At 35.9% G+C, this 14,326-nt stretch overlaps 1 pseudogene; it reads left to right on the forward strand.

The window, feature by feature from the left end:
* The first annotated feature begins 11,614 nt into the window (after positions 1 to 11,614).
* On the forward strand, positions 11,615 to 12,526 carry LOC101353710 (olfactory receptor 52A5-like; annotated as a pseudogene).
* Positions 12,527 to 14,326: the final 1,800 nt, after the last annotated feature.

The following is a 14,326-nucleotide window of genomic DNA, read 5'->3' on the forward strand; positions in this document are numbered from 1 at the left end:
CATGTTGTGGGGTTGTTAACCAATGTCATAAAACAATATGTGTACTACTGTTTCATGAGAAACTATTTGTTCTGTAAGCCTTCACCTGAAGTACAATTTAAAAAAAAAAATCTATAGCTAGGGTAACCAATATCCAGATAAAGAAAGAAAATATTGAAGTTGTCAAGGATTTCATTTTACTTGGATTCACAATCAATGCCCACGGAAGCATCAGTCAAGAAATCAAATGATGCATTGCATTGGGCAAATCTGCTGCAAAGGACCTCTTTAGAGTGTTAAAAAGCAAAGATGTCACTTTGAGGACTAAGGTGCACCTGACCAGAGCCATGGTATTTTCAATCACCTCATATGTGTGTGAAAGCTGGGCAATGAGTAAGGAAGACTGAAGAAGAATCTACGCATTTGAATTAATTTTCTTGAGTTCCTATTACCAGCTTTCCTGGCCCCTCCTGCCTCTAGTCCTTGTCCCTGGGCTGTTGTGCCTCATTAGTCCCATTTGTTTTTATGGGGCTGTCCACTTGCCAGCTGAATGGTGAACCTTGGAAATGACTTCACTACTGAGCTAAAAGGGTGTCGGGGGGCCATACTCTCGGGGTTTCTTAAGTCTCCTTTAGGCCAGTAAATCTGGTCTGTTTTTTGTGAGTTAGAATTTTGTTCTACATTTTTCTCTAGCTCTGTACGGGACCCTCTGTCGTGATCCCAATCAGAGCAGTCAGTGGTGGTAGTCGGGCACCATATAGTTGTACTGGATTCAGTCTGGTGGAGGCCGTGGTAGTTGGGTCCATTAGTCCTTTGGACTATTCTTTCCCTTATATCTTGTTTTCTTCATTCTCATTTGCTCCTGAAGGGGTGAGACCAGTGGAGTATCTTAGATGGCTGCTCACAGGCTTTTAAAAGCCAAGACACTACTCACCATGGTAGAATGTAGAACATTTTCTTTATAAACTGTGTTACGCCAATTGAGTTAGATGTTCCCTGAGACCATGGTCCCCACAGCCCTCTGCCCAGCAATTCGGTCCCTCAGTAAGTTTGGATGTGCCCATGGAGTGTCCATGACCTCGCCTTGGACAAGTTGTGCTGGCTTCCCCAGTATTGTGTACTGTCTTACGCTTCACCAAATTTAGCATTTATCTATTGTCTATTTAGTATTCCCCCCAGTACCACTCCCATCCCTCGTAACCATCAAAGATTGTTTTTTTTTGTATGTAAACCTTTTAATGAATTTTTATGCTAGTAGTCTCATACAATATATGTCCCTTGGTGATTGGCTTATTTCACTCAACATAATGTCCTCCAGATTCATCCATGTTATGAGATGCTTTGCAGATTCATCACTGTTCTTTATCATTGCATAATAATCCATTGTGTGTATGTACCATAGTTGGTTTATTCATTCATCTGTTGATGGGCATCTGGGTTGTTTTCATCGTTTTTGCTATTGTGAACAACTCTGCAATGAACATGGTGTGCATACGTCTATTCGTGTGACGGCTCTTATTTCTCTAAGATACATTCCTAGGAGTGGGATCGCTGGATAGTATGGTACTTCTATTTCTAGCTTTCTAAGGAAGGGCCAAATGTTGTACCATTTTGCATTCCCACCAGCAGTGTATAAGAGTTCCAGTCTCCACGCAGCCTCTCCAACATTTGTTATTTCCAGTTTTTTTGATTCATGCCAGTAATGCTAGGGTGAGATAGTATCTCATTGTGGTTTTCACTTGCATTTCTCTAATGGCTAGTGATTGCGAGCATGTCCTCTTGTGTCTTGTTGGCTGCTTGAATGTCTTCTTTGGTAAAGTGTCTGTTCATTTCCTTTGCCCATTTTTTAATGGCATTATTTGTCTTTTTGTTGTATAGGTGTTGGATTTTATTGTAGATTTTAGAGATTAGACCTTTGTCTGACTTGTAATGTCCAAATTTTTTTCCCAATCTGTAGGTTCTGTTTTTACTCTTTTGGTGAAGTCTTTTGATGAGCATAAGTGTTTAATTTTTAGAAGATCTCAGTTATCTAGCTTAGCTTCTGGAGTTTGTGTGTTGTTGGTTATGGTTTGATCCTAGTAATGCCGTGTATTAGGGCCTATAGCGTTGATCCTATTTTTTCTTCTAGGAACTTTATAGTTTTTGGCTTTATATTTAGGTCTTTGATCCATTTTGAATTAGTTTTATGTACAGTGTGAGGTATGGGTCCTGTTTCATTTTTTTGTAGATGGACATCCAGTTTTTCCAGCACCATTTGTTAAAAAGACTGTCTGTTCCCCATTTGATGGACTTTGGTCCCTTGTCAAAGATGAGGTCACCATAGGTGGATGGGTTTACATCTGGGTTCTCAATTCTGTTTCATTGGTCAATGTATCTGTCATTGTACCAGTACCAGGCTGTTTTGCCTACTGTAGCTGTATAGTAGACTCAGAGGTCAGGTAGTGTGTGTCCTTCTACTTTATTACTCTTCTTCGATAATGCTTTACTTATCCGGAGCTTCTTCCCTTTCCATATAAAGTTAATAATGAGTTTTCTCATCTCTTTAAAGACTGTTGTTGGTATTTAGATCAGGATTGCATTGCATTTGTAAATTGCTTTTGGTAGAATTGTCATTTTCACAATATTGAGTCTTTTATGTATAGACCTCTTTTGGTTTCTTGAAATAGTGTTTTGTAGTTTTCTTTGTATAGGTCTTTTACATCCCTGGTTAGGTTCATTCCTAAGTATTTTATTTTTTTAGGGGCTATTATAAATGGTATTGTTTTCCTGATTTCCTTTTCATCATTCTCTTTATTGGTGTATAGGAATCCAACTGATTTTTGTACGTTTATCTTGTATCCTGGTACTCTGCTGAATTTTTCTGTTAGTTCCAGTAGTTTTCTAGTGTAGTCTTTTGAGTTTTCTACATTGTATCAATACTTTCATTCCACACACTTTTGCCTAAAATTTTGGAAAGTGCCACCTATTGTTTAGATTATTAAAATAATGATACTTATATCAGAATACCTGATACAGTGAAACTGGAGTATCTTCATTCTGAGTGGAGAGGTAACATCTGAAACTCTGATGCTGAGACTTCCCTCCACTCTGGTTTTTCTTTCTCTCTCTTTTGCTTTTTTCACCTATTAGTGACTTAACGCAAGCCCATTAAAAGCAATCATAGAATAAAAAGATTTATAATCCTTTGATTCTAGATGCTTTTTAATTTCTTTCGATGATATTAAAATGTCGGTTTATTGCATATATTTTTTAAGTTTTTAAAGTAGACTTTTTTTTTAGATTTACAGAAAAATTGTGCAGAAAGTGCAGAGTTCCCACATACCTATCTTATCCCTGGACACTGTTTATCCTATTATTAACATCTTGCATTCATATGGTACACTTGTTACGATTGATGAACTGATTTTGAAACATTATTATTAACTGAGATCCATAGGTTACATTAGGGTTTACAATATGTGTTGTACACAGTTCTATGGGTTTTGAGAAAAGTGTAATATCCTGTGTCTACCGTTATAGTATGATACAGAAAAGTTTCACTGCCCTGAAAATGTCATGTGTTGGACCTGTTGATCTGCCTTTTTCCCTGGCAGCTAATGATCTTTTCACTCTCTCTACAGTTTTTCCCCTTCTAGAATGTCATATAGTTTGAATGATAGAGTTAATAGATTTTTCTATATATAGCTTTTTCTGACTGGCTTCTTTCACTTAGCAATATGTATTTAAGGATCCTCCATGTTTTTTTCATGGCTTTATAGCTGCATATATATTTTTCATCCTACATTCCTGCAGTAAATATTGTGTCATTTAAATTTACCCATGGCATGCTTACTTTTTCATAACGTCTTCGGGAATGGAGTTACATTTAGAAACTACTGCAAGAACAGATGAGAATTGATAGTGCCCTCAACTAGAATAATGGTTGTGGAACTGGAAAGATGAAAACAGATTTGAATGATAATTAGGCTGCATAAACACATTGTAATAACTGATTGGCTGTAGGTTGGTGAACAGAGGGAAGTTTTATAGTTGCTGTTCAGGTTTCTGATTTGTGAAATCGAATGAATCTTGGTATCATTCAATGAGATAGTGATCAAAGAAAGAAGAGAAGTTCTTACACAAGGAGATAATGAAACCTACTTTGAATATATTAAATTGGAGGTGTCTGTGGGACATTTATTAATATTCATTCAAAAATATTGAGGGAGACCCTTTAAGGTTTTAGATATGGTGCCAGACACTGCTAAGATATAGAGAACCAGCAGTGATTTTTTTTTTAAAAAAAAAGTCCTTTGCCTACAATATGGCAGGTGATACAGACAAAAAAATTTAAATAAATGTTTACATTTATAATTATGAGAAATTTCATTGTCAAGAAATAAAGAATGCAATGACAACTTAAAGAGGTAACTCTAATACAATACAGAATATTTAAGGAATAATTTCACTGAGAATATGGTATGTAACTGAAGATTGAACACTGAAGGTAATTAATCTGTGAGCTCTAAAAGAGAAGAAATTTTTGGCTAAAAAAGTAAAAAACTGAGGTGAGAAGGTACTAGACTAAACAAGAAACAGATGAATCAGTGGGCAAGAAATTCCAGGTAGGGCTTGAAAAATAAACAGGAACAAAGTTACAGAAAAATGTGGTTTTAATTTAGTTTTAATTCTTAGGGCAATGTGAAACTATAATGAATTACAATTAGAATAGTGAAATGATCAAACATTTACGTAAGAACATCCATCCAGCTACTGAGTAGATAAGGGCAAAAGTTGACATCAGAAGACTAGATAGAAGGATATCAAACAAAAAGATAAAGCAGTGGCTGAACAAGGGTGAACTAAAGGTATTGCAAGAAGTGGATGCATATGAGATATATTTAATTGGTAAGATGAAAATGTTTGATGATTAATTGACTATGAGGGATAAGAGAAAAGGATGTGTTTAGCTTTTTAGAATGAGAAACTGCAGAGGTCATAGTGCCGTTTAATGAGATAAGGAAAACCAGTAACTGTCAAGTTGAGTCCAACTCATGGTGCCCCTATGTGTTGTGGAGGAGGACTGCATTTCATAAGGCTTTCAAGGCTGTGACCTTTCTGAAGCATGTGGCCAGGCCTTTCTTCTAAGGCAGCTCTGTGTGGATTTGAATAGTCAATCTTTTGTTAGTTGAGTACTTATTCTTTGTGCCACTCAGGGACTCCATGAGATAAGAAAGAAGTGGGAATAATATTATTAGTTTTAAACACATTCACTTTTTGTCTTTTAATTAGATTATTCCAAAGATAAATGTCAGAGGAAATGTCCAGCCTGGGATTTAATATACCTATTAGGAGTTCTGATGAGAAGAGTGGACTTGAGTAATGAATTTGGAAGTGATCAATCTAAATGTGGTGTTTGAGATCATGGGTAGGGATAACTTAACCAAGTAAAGGATATAGCATAAGTACACTAAAAAAACTCAAACATTAAAATAGGGTAGATTTGAATCACCAAACATAATTAGGAAAGTGTGGTGTCAATGAAATCTAAATGTAAAGGTATTTCAAAGAGAGTAATGATCAATTATTTCAAAACCAACCTTGTGAAAAGTGACTTAAATTGGATACTATAAGTATCCACTGTATTTAGAAACACTGGAGAACATCATGAACAGTTTTTGGAGTTGTTGGAGTAGAAGCAATGTCTTAAAATTTGTGAAGGGAATTTAAATTAGGAGGTGGAGATGATGTGGATAAATTATGTATTTGAGAATTTGGCCATACTGGGTAGAACATAGAAAGTGTAGTATTCAGATGGTGATCTGAGAAATATAATTTGTGCAAAAAAGAAAATCCATACATAGAAATCTGAAAATATTCCAAAAACAAATTTTGTCTATCCTTACATGAAAAATTGGCAAATGAATATGTATGAATGTTTCAAAGTAAAATAACATCTATGATGAATATATACATTTTTTTTTAAATTATTCTCCATAGAATTTTAATAATATGTTAAAAATACTTGAGTTTCATTTTATTAGATAAGAGAATCTTCTGGGGTAGTTGACTACTGAATAAATGCAAAGTCAGAGTGTAGTAAAAGATGTAGCTTAAAGGTGAGGACTTCTCAGGTAATGGAGAATTTTGAATCCTACTTGCAAGTTAGCTACCATTTATAAGTACTTTATGCCAGGCACTTTTCACAGACTATAAGGCATTGTTTTCACAACTTTAAGTATTATTGTTTTCATAGATGAGAAAAATATTTAAGCAAAATTGAGAAACAATCTTTGATGGTTATGAGGGAGGGCAGGGGTGAGGATGGAAAAACACTAAATAGACAATAGATAAGTGGTAACTTTGGAGAAGGGTAAGACAGTACACAATACTAGGGAAGTTAGCCCTTGTATGAGGCAAGGTCATGAAAATCTTTAAAAGAAAAAAAGAACAAAAGAAAAAACAAAATTTAAATCATTTATTCAAAGTCACAAATAAGAGGAGGAGCCTAGATAAAAACTACTTTCCAACTGATTAAAAAAAAAACTTTTTAAATTTTACTACCCTGTCTCCTTCAGAAATACAATAGATTAGTTTTTACACAGTTGAAGGAGGAATTCCAATCCCTGAATTCATTATTTTATTCTAAGACTGCCCTATTTTCTCCCACTCTGATTCCCTCACTCCATAGAGAATCTAAAGCCAGTTCTATAAGCCACAGTATTCGGAGAGCATTTCTCAGCTTATGTAAATCACTACGGGAATTGGGAAAAATAGCATCCATGGTATTTGTAAACTACATGAATTATATACGTACATATAATTGGTTCCCTTCGGCAGCCAGTCCTGCCTTCTGCAATGAAGATAAAAACCTTCCCCTGAAGACTTCCATCCTACCACTTCCTGACTGGGGGCTCTCGTTCAGGTTGTTCAGGTTCTCTGTCTCTTTCTGTGTGTCTATGTGTGTGTGTGATACATCCAAAGGCAACTCACAAAGTTATGAAAAGTTAAGTCAGGGCAGACAAAGGGTATAAAGATCAAGAAGCCCAATGCCATCCCTTAACAGACAAGGAAAATAAGGCACAAAGAGGTCATGAATAATGACCATCAGTAATGGAATGCATATTTACCAAAGATTTTACTAGGAATGACTCTGAGTGCACAGACTAGAGCAATGCCCTCCCCCAACCAGGAACTCAGAAAGATAAGTGTAAATTAATTATTTGTTCTGCAGGACTATTCTCGGAGAGAAATAAGTATGATAGCTGCAGAGTTCCTGACTTCATGGTGTGACTGATTTTCTAATAGAAATAATATTAATACATTTATGGAGGAAAACTTCCTTTCTTCGGAAACTAGAAATAACCGTCCCCAGGTCAACAACCCTTTTCCTATGTAAAGTAGCAAAGGCTATTTAACCACTCTTTGATGCTTCGGGATATTATACGTTAAGTCATTTTAAATACATGAGTTGAGGACAACACAGGGATGTTGAATCAGTACAACTCAGTTTTGCATAAAGTGACATTTGTCTGTTGTAACCACAAGAAAAATGCTTCTTTGAGTCAGCTTATGCGGAACACTAAGTAGACGATTTTTTAATGTAGAGAGTTGCCCAGCATTAAATTGACCATCCCAGGAGGTGGTTTCTAGAAGTAAGGGAAAGTTTTATGTGAAAAAAATCATGCGGCCCACATAGTAGATCAGGAGTGTTTAGATCAGCTCATGTTCAGAAGGATACTCCATTTCCACACACCACTTTTAGTTTTATGAATTTAAATTATGTTCTGAGTATGCTAGAAATTGTGTCCTGGAATTGGATATGACCCCTTCCCAGCACTGAGAATTCAATTTTTGGGGCCATTCAAAGCAAGGATAAATATTCTATGGTTTATGATTATTGTATCTCTTGACTTCTCTTTTAGTAACTGAAATGTTAAAGGAAGTCCCAAACTGAGACTTATGCTCCTGAAACCTTACGGGGAGAACAATGTGAGTCACTGAAATTCATGGAGGAAAATCCAATTACCACTGGCTTGCCTTTCACATATACCTTCTCACATAAAATAAGGAGAGGTAGTGGTTAAATTTATTGGTCTGTAAAGATGTTTTTCTCACTTGTCCATTCTTCAGGTGAATTGCCTCATAGATCTTCCCAAGTGTCAACACTACATTTGTTTACTATCGATCTCATGGGACCAGATTTTTTTGATCTGTATGGATTTCTACACCAGCATGAGTTGTTGCATGCACACAAGAAGGTTGGAGAATTAAGCTTGTGAGTATTGTTCTCATAGGTGCTTGTAAGATCTAGAGAGAGAAATATTTACAAAAGGGAGCGTGGGGAATTGAACCTGTAATCTGGTATAATGAGTTAGCACTGAGCAGAAATCCTGAAAAAGAGGTTAATATTTAATATGGGATTTGAGCTAGGACATGGGTAGTATAAGCAAATAATACCGATTTCCTCTCGTTCTAGTGGCTATTTCCGTTTTCTTTTCTTCTCTTTCCACAGCAAAATTCTTCCAGTCTTCAACTAAGACAGGTATATATACTCACATGGGTCAAGCTAGGAAGTAAAACTTTAATTAAAAAAGATAGTTTATTCATCAAGATGCTCAGATTCTTAGCATTTTTAGTAAATTGGTTCTCCGTTTTTCTAATCCCCACCCTCCATTTCTCCCTGCACTGTGGCTCTGCCACAGCTAATAGGATATACAAAAAAGAAGTAATCAGCAAGCATGAAAAATTGGAGTGGTGCAAGTGAGAAGCAGTTTCCCTAGAAATCATTTTTTTTTTTTTTCTCACACAGGAGAGAAAAAAAAAATCCATACATATTACTGATTATTGAAATAGACCTGACTGGACACATTTTTCAAATAATGATTGTATGTGTGCTTGTGTGTCCATTTGGGATGGAATGGTAATGGAGGAGTCAGGCTTACGTAAGTAGTGGTGAGTGGGAGGAAGAACAAGAGACAAGGAACAGAATGATTACATCAGTCCAGAAAGTGGTTCCAGTCTATGGAGATTCAGTGTATCTGAGAGCTAAATTGATGGGAAGGTTGGTTTTATAGGTTTATAAAGTTAACTTAATTCCATATTACCCAGTAAATATGCACAAAAATAAAAAAAAAGTTAGGGCATTAGAGAAGTGGGTTTCCAATCAATCAATACTTTAATATAGAGATAATCTTTTTTAACATATAATTTATTTTATTTGTTGTTGTTACTGTTGAGAATAACACAGCAGAACATACACCAATTCAACAATTTTTATATGTACAATTCAGTGACGTTGATTACATTTTTCGAGTTGTGCAACCATTCTCACCCTTCTTTTTCTAGCTGTTTTCCTCCATTAACATAAACTCGCTGCCCCCTAAGTTTCCTATCTAATCTTTCAATTTGGTATTGTCAATTTGATCCCATGTAGATAGATCCTAAAAGAGCACAATGCTCTAGTCAGACTTTCTTTACTAGTTAAGCTAAGCTATGGTTTGGTTTTAAGAATGCTTCAGTGGACATTTTTGGTCTAAGGCTTAAGGTTTAAAGGGCAATAGTTTCAGAGGTTCTTAGAGATAGTCTTGGAGGAAGCCATCTAACATTTGCATGTCTGTCCATTTCATAGCATTTGAAAGGAGTATGTGTTCAGACTTAGAATTGGGTTTATATTGAAATTCACCAAAGGGGAGGATAATTTGTGTTGAAACAGTTTCCATTTATTCAATCTGTTGCAAGGTGACCCCGTGTGTCAGAGTAGAACTCTACTCAATAGGGTTTTCAGTGGCTTATTTTTCAGAAATACATTGTCAGACCTTTCTTCTGAGGCACCTCTGGGTGAGCTCCAACTGCCAACCTATTAGTTAGCAGCCAAGTGTGTTAACCATTTGCATAACCCAGGGACTAGTTTGTGCTGAGGGCCTCAAATATGTACATCTGGCCCTGAGTTTGTTGGAGTAGAATTAAATAGTGTTAGAGAAATTACCAATAATAGTTACTACAAGTATGAAAAAACTAATATTTTGTATTTATATCATAGAATAACAGCATTATTAGGTTAAAAACGAAGATTCAGATGAATGGTGTACTCAAATCTTAGGGCCAAATGTTCTGGTGTGAAAGTGAAACAGAAAAATAAAGAAGTCAAAAGAGTGCATGCAGCCTCTTTTTCTGCTACAAGTTCTGCAGCTTTTATGTTTGTTTATCCAACTCTTGGCACAGTGCCTCATATACAGAAGATGCTCAGTAAAAGGAAGCTGAACTTAACTGAATTCTATATAAATGCTGTGTCAGGTTTAAATATGTAATGGAAAAATTAGCTTTCAGGTGATTATAATACTGTCATAAAAATAGGAATTGTAACCAACTGGTGGCGCAGTGGTTAAGAACTCGGCTGCTAACAAAAAGGTCAACAGTTCAAATCCACCAACTGCTCCTTGGAAACCCTATGGGGCAGTTCTACTTGGTCCTATAGTGTCACTATGATTCTGAATTGACTTGACAGTAACCGGATAAAAATTGGAACAAATATAAACACATCCAGGGCAGAATGAATGACAGTAAACAGGAAACTGAGCCGTGCATTAATATCCAGTGGTGGCTTATATGGGAAAAGAAAGTTGAAAGAGAGTTAAAATGGGAAGTCCCTGAGCTATGCACGTACAATTTATGGACCACTCATACTTGTCCTTTAATGTTATGTAAATTTGCCCACACTTTGAAACGGTTGAACCAACCCCTACTATAAACAAATTCATCATCACAGTCACCTTTACTTGTTGTATGTGTGGCTTTTAAATCACTGAAAAGGCTTTGAGCCTTTTCTTGCTCTACAGTAAGGCTAAATACGAACCACGTGCACCTGTTCCGACTTACCTACAAATTTGATTTAAACACACACTTAGGAACGAATCTCGTTTGTAACCCGGGGACTGTCTGTAGATGGATTGGGTGTACAAAATACCACACTTTTTTAAAAAAGATAATTCCAAATAATTTCAACTAACTCTAGTTATATATAACACATTTATATATCACTTCATCTAGGAAAACTTTATTTATTCTCTCTCTATAAAAACAAAATATCACTTATCAATATCATATCCTAATATGAATCCCACTGAACTAACGTAATTATCCAGTATTGGATAGTATGTTTGAAGTATTATTTTTCCTTGTTTGGGTATTTTCTGATTTATTTTACTAAAATAATATTAATTAAGATCAATTCCTCCCTACATACATTTTTAAACAAAAAATTTATTTATTGACCAGATTTTGATCATAGAAAATTTCCCTAGGGGAAATAAACTACATAGCAGCTTGTACTTTTTGGCCATTGTTCTATTAAGTAAAGTTTTCCTGGGTCAAAATTTGTACAGCTAAGTTTTCATAAGAAAATTTGGTCTATTTATCAAGTTTTAGTAAAATCTAAATTTGCTTAGTCAACTGTTTGGCATCAAAAGTTATATTTGTATTATTTATAGCTAAATAATACAAATATAGTTGCCTTATTGGTAAATGAACATTTTTAACAAAATGGCTTTTGAAATCATATTCAGCCTCTGTTTCTGTAAATATAGGTAAAAAGAGGAATCAGAAGAGAGAATCCAAACAGAAACAGTCAGCCTTAATCAGACAGCTCTAAGTCATCATGTTCAAGCTCAATGGCACAATCTTCATGCCTCCATTGCTGACACTGATTGGAATCCCTGGCTTGGAATCTGTGCAGTTCTGGATTGGTATTCCTTTCTGTGCCACGTACATCGTTGCCATCTTTGGGAATTCCCTGCTCCTCGTGATCATCAAAACTGAACACAGCCTCCATGAACCCATGTATCTCTTCCTGGCAATGCCTGGAGCAACTGATATTGTTCTCAGTACATGCATCCTATCCAAAATGCTAGGTATTGTGGTTCCATATACCAGAGATACATTTTGAAGCCTGTCTCTTGCAGATGTGGCTCATCCATGCATTCCAGTTTATTGAGTCAGGTATTCTTCTGACTATGGCCCTGGATCACTATGTGGCAATCTGTGATCCTCTGAGACATGCAAGCATTTTTACCCACCGACTTCTCACCCAGTTTGGAGTTGGAGTGACACTCAGAGCTGCCCTCCTTGCAGCTCCATGTCTCATCCTCATCAAATGCCAGCTGCAATTCTACAGGACTACTGAGGTCTCCCGCACATACTGCGAGCACATGGCCATAGTGAAGTTGGCAGCAGAAGATGTTCGCATCAACAAGATCTATGGTCTGTTTGTGGCTTTCAGCATACTAGGATTTGATATCATTTTCATCATAGTCTCCTACATATGCATATTTATAACTGTCTTCAGCTTGCCTCAAAGGAAGCAAGGCTCAAAGCCTTTGACACCTGCGTTGCCCACATTTGTGTCTTCCTGGAGTTTTATCTCTTAGGTTTCTTCTCCTTCTTTACACACAGGTTTGGGTTTCACATTCCATCCTACTTTCATATTCTTCTGTCCAGCCTTTACCTTCTTGTCCCACCTTTGCTTAATCCTGTAGTTTATGGGTTAAAGACCAAACAGATTCGAGATTGAGTGTCCACGATTTTCTACTCTAAGGACCCTTCTTGATTTCTCATTTAACATATTCTATTTTAAAAAACAAAACATCACTATGAAAACGTCTTTTACTAGGTCAGAGTCTGTTCTGTCAATTTTATTGTGTGCTGAAATATAATGTTGTAGCTTTGCATTCAAGAGCAGAAAGGCTTTTTTCCAAATTAAACAATTTCAGTTTTTATCAAACACAGAAAAATTGGAAACAGAGAGATAATAACATTTAGAAAATAGATGACATAAGAGGCAGAAATCATGAAGTTTTGTTTGTACTTCTTAATGTTTGGTGAAGGAAGTTTCTTAAACGTACAACTAAATATTAATATTTTAGCCTCTGTTTTAAAATACCAAGTGCATTGGTGTCACTGTTAAAGAAATTAAGTTAATGTATTATAATTCTAATGAATATAATCAAAATTATTTTCACTTTCATTTATGATCACATTCATCATCATCATCACTGTTGTTGTTAGTTGCCAACAAGTCAGCTCTGACTCATGGTGACCTCATGCAAAACAAAATGAAACATTCCCTGGTTTTGAGCCATCTTCAAGATTGTTGGTATTCTGGAATCAGTTTTTGCAGTTGCTGTGTGTTTTGAGTGCCTTCCAACTTAGGGATTCCATCTTCCAGCACTATATAATACTATATTCTATCATGATCTGTAAAATTTTTATTGGCTGCTTTTTGGAAGTAGATATCCAGGCCTTTCTTCCTAGCCTGCCGACGTCTGCTGAAACCTGTCCACCATGGGTTATTCTGCTAGTATTTGAAATATTGGTATCATATCTTCCAGCATCACAGCAACATGCAAGCCACTACAATACTACAAGCTGACAGGCAATGAATCATCATTATAATCACCATTAAAACCCTAATCTGTTTTAGAAGAAGTACAGCCAGAATGCTCCTTAGAAGAAAGGATGGCCAGACTTCTCCTCACTTACTTCAGACTAGCTATCAGGAGGGACAAATCCCTGGAGAAGGACTCCATACTTGGTAAAGTAGGGGGTGGGTGAGAAAGAGGAAGATCCTCAATGAGATAGATTGACACAGTGGCTGCAACAATAAACTCAACCATACCTATTAGTGTCAGGAAGGCGCAGGATCAGGCAACGTAATGTTCCATTATACATGGGGTTGCTCTGAGTAGAAACCAGCTTGATAACACCTAACAAAAACAAAGCCCTAAGGTATTTATGATTATGGCTTGAACACTATGTGGATTGAGATTTGTAATTTATGCATTGAAATATATTTATAACTTCTCCTTATCTACAAAATATTTCACACAGCCTACTGCAGAGTTACATATAATCTAGTTATTACCAATATCATATGATTGAACCACACAGAGAAATTTGAGTTGAGGACAAAGGATGAAGTAAATGTGGAATGATCAGCAGTTAACATACTTGCTTTGTTTGTTCTAAGATCTGATATGTAAGTAAAATAGATTTTTAACAGAGAAAGTTTTTTAATCCATAATTCAAGGTGAAAAACAATTAGTCCTGCAAGGGGGCTAATTTTTTCCTATTATCAATATTCATTGTTTTGCTGCTGTCATTCCATATCTCTTGAAATAATATCCAAAAAAAAAATCACAGATGGCTGTATGCACAGGAAAAATGCAGTAGTGTTTACTAGAACTTTATCTTAAAATAAGTTTTGCTGTAAAAGTTTCTATGGATTTCATGAGAGTTCTTGTAGAAAACTTAAATAGATGGTTTAAATCGAAAACGGTTGATAAAGATAGTGACTATGGCCTAATAATATTGC

Source organism: Trichechus manatus, unplaced genomic scaffold (genome assembly GCF_000243295.1).
Source record: "Trichechus manatus latirostris isolate Lorelei unplaced genomic scaffold, TriManLat1.0 scaffold00232, whole genome shotgun sequence".
NCBI lineage: Eukaryota > Metazoa > Chordata > Mammalia > Sirenia > Trichechidae > Trichechus > Trichechus manatus.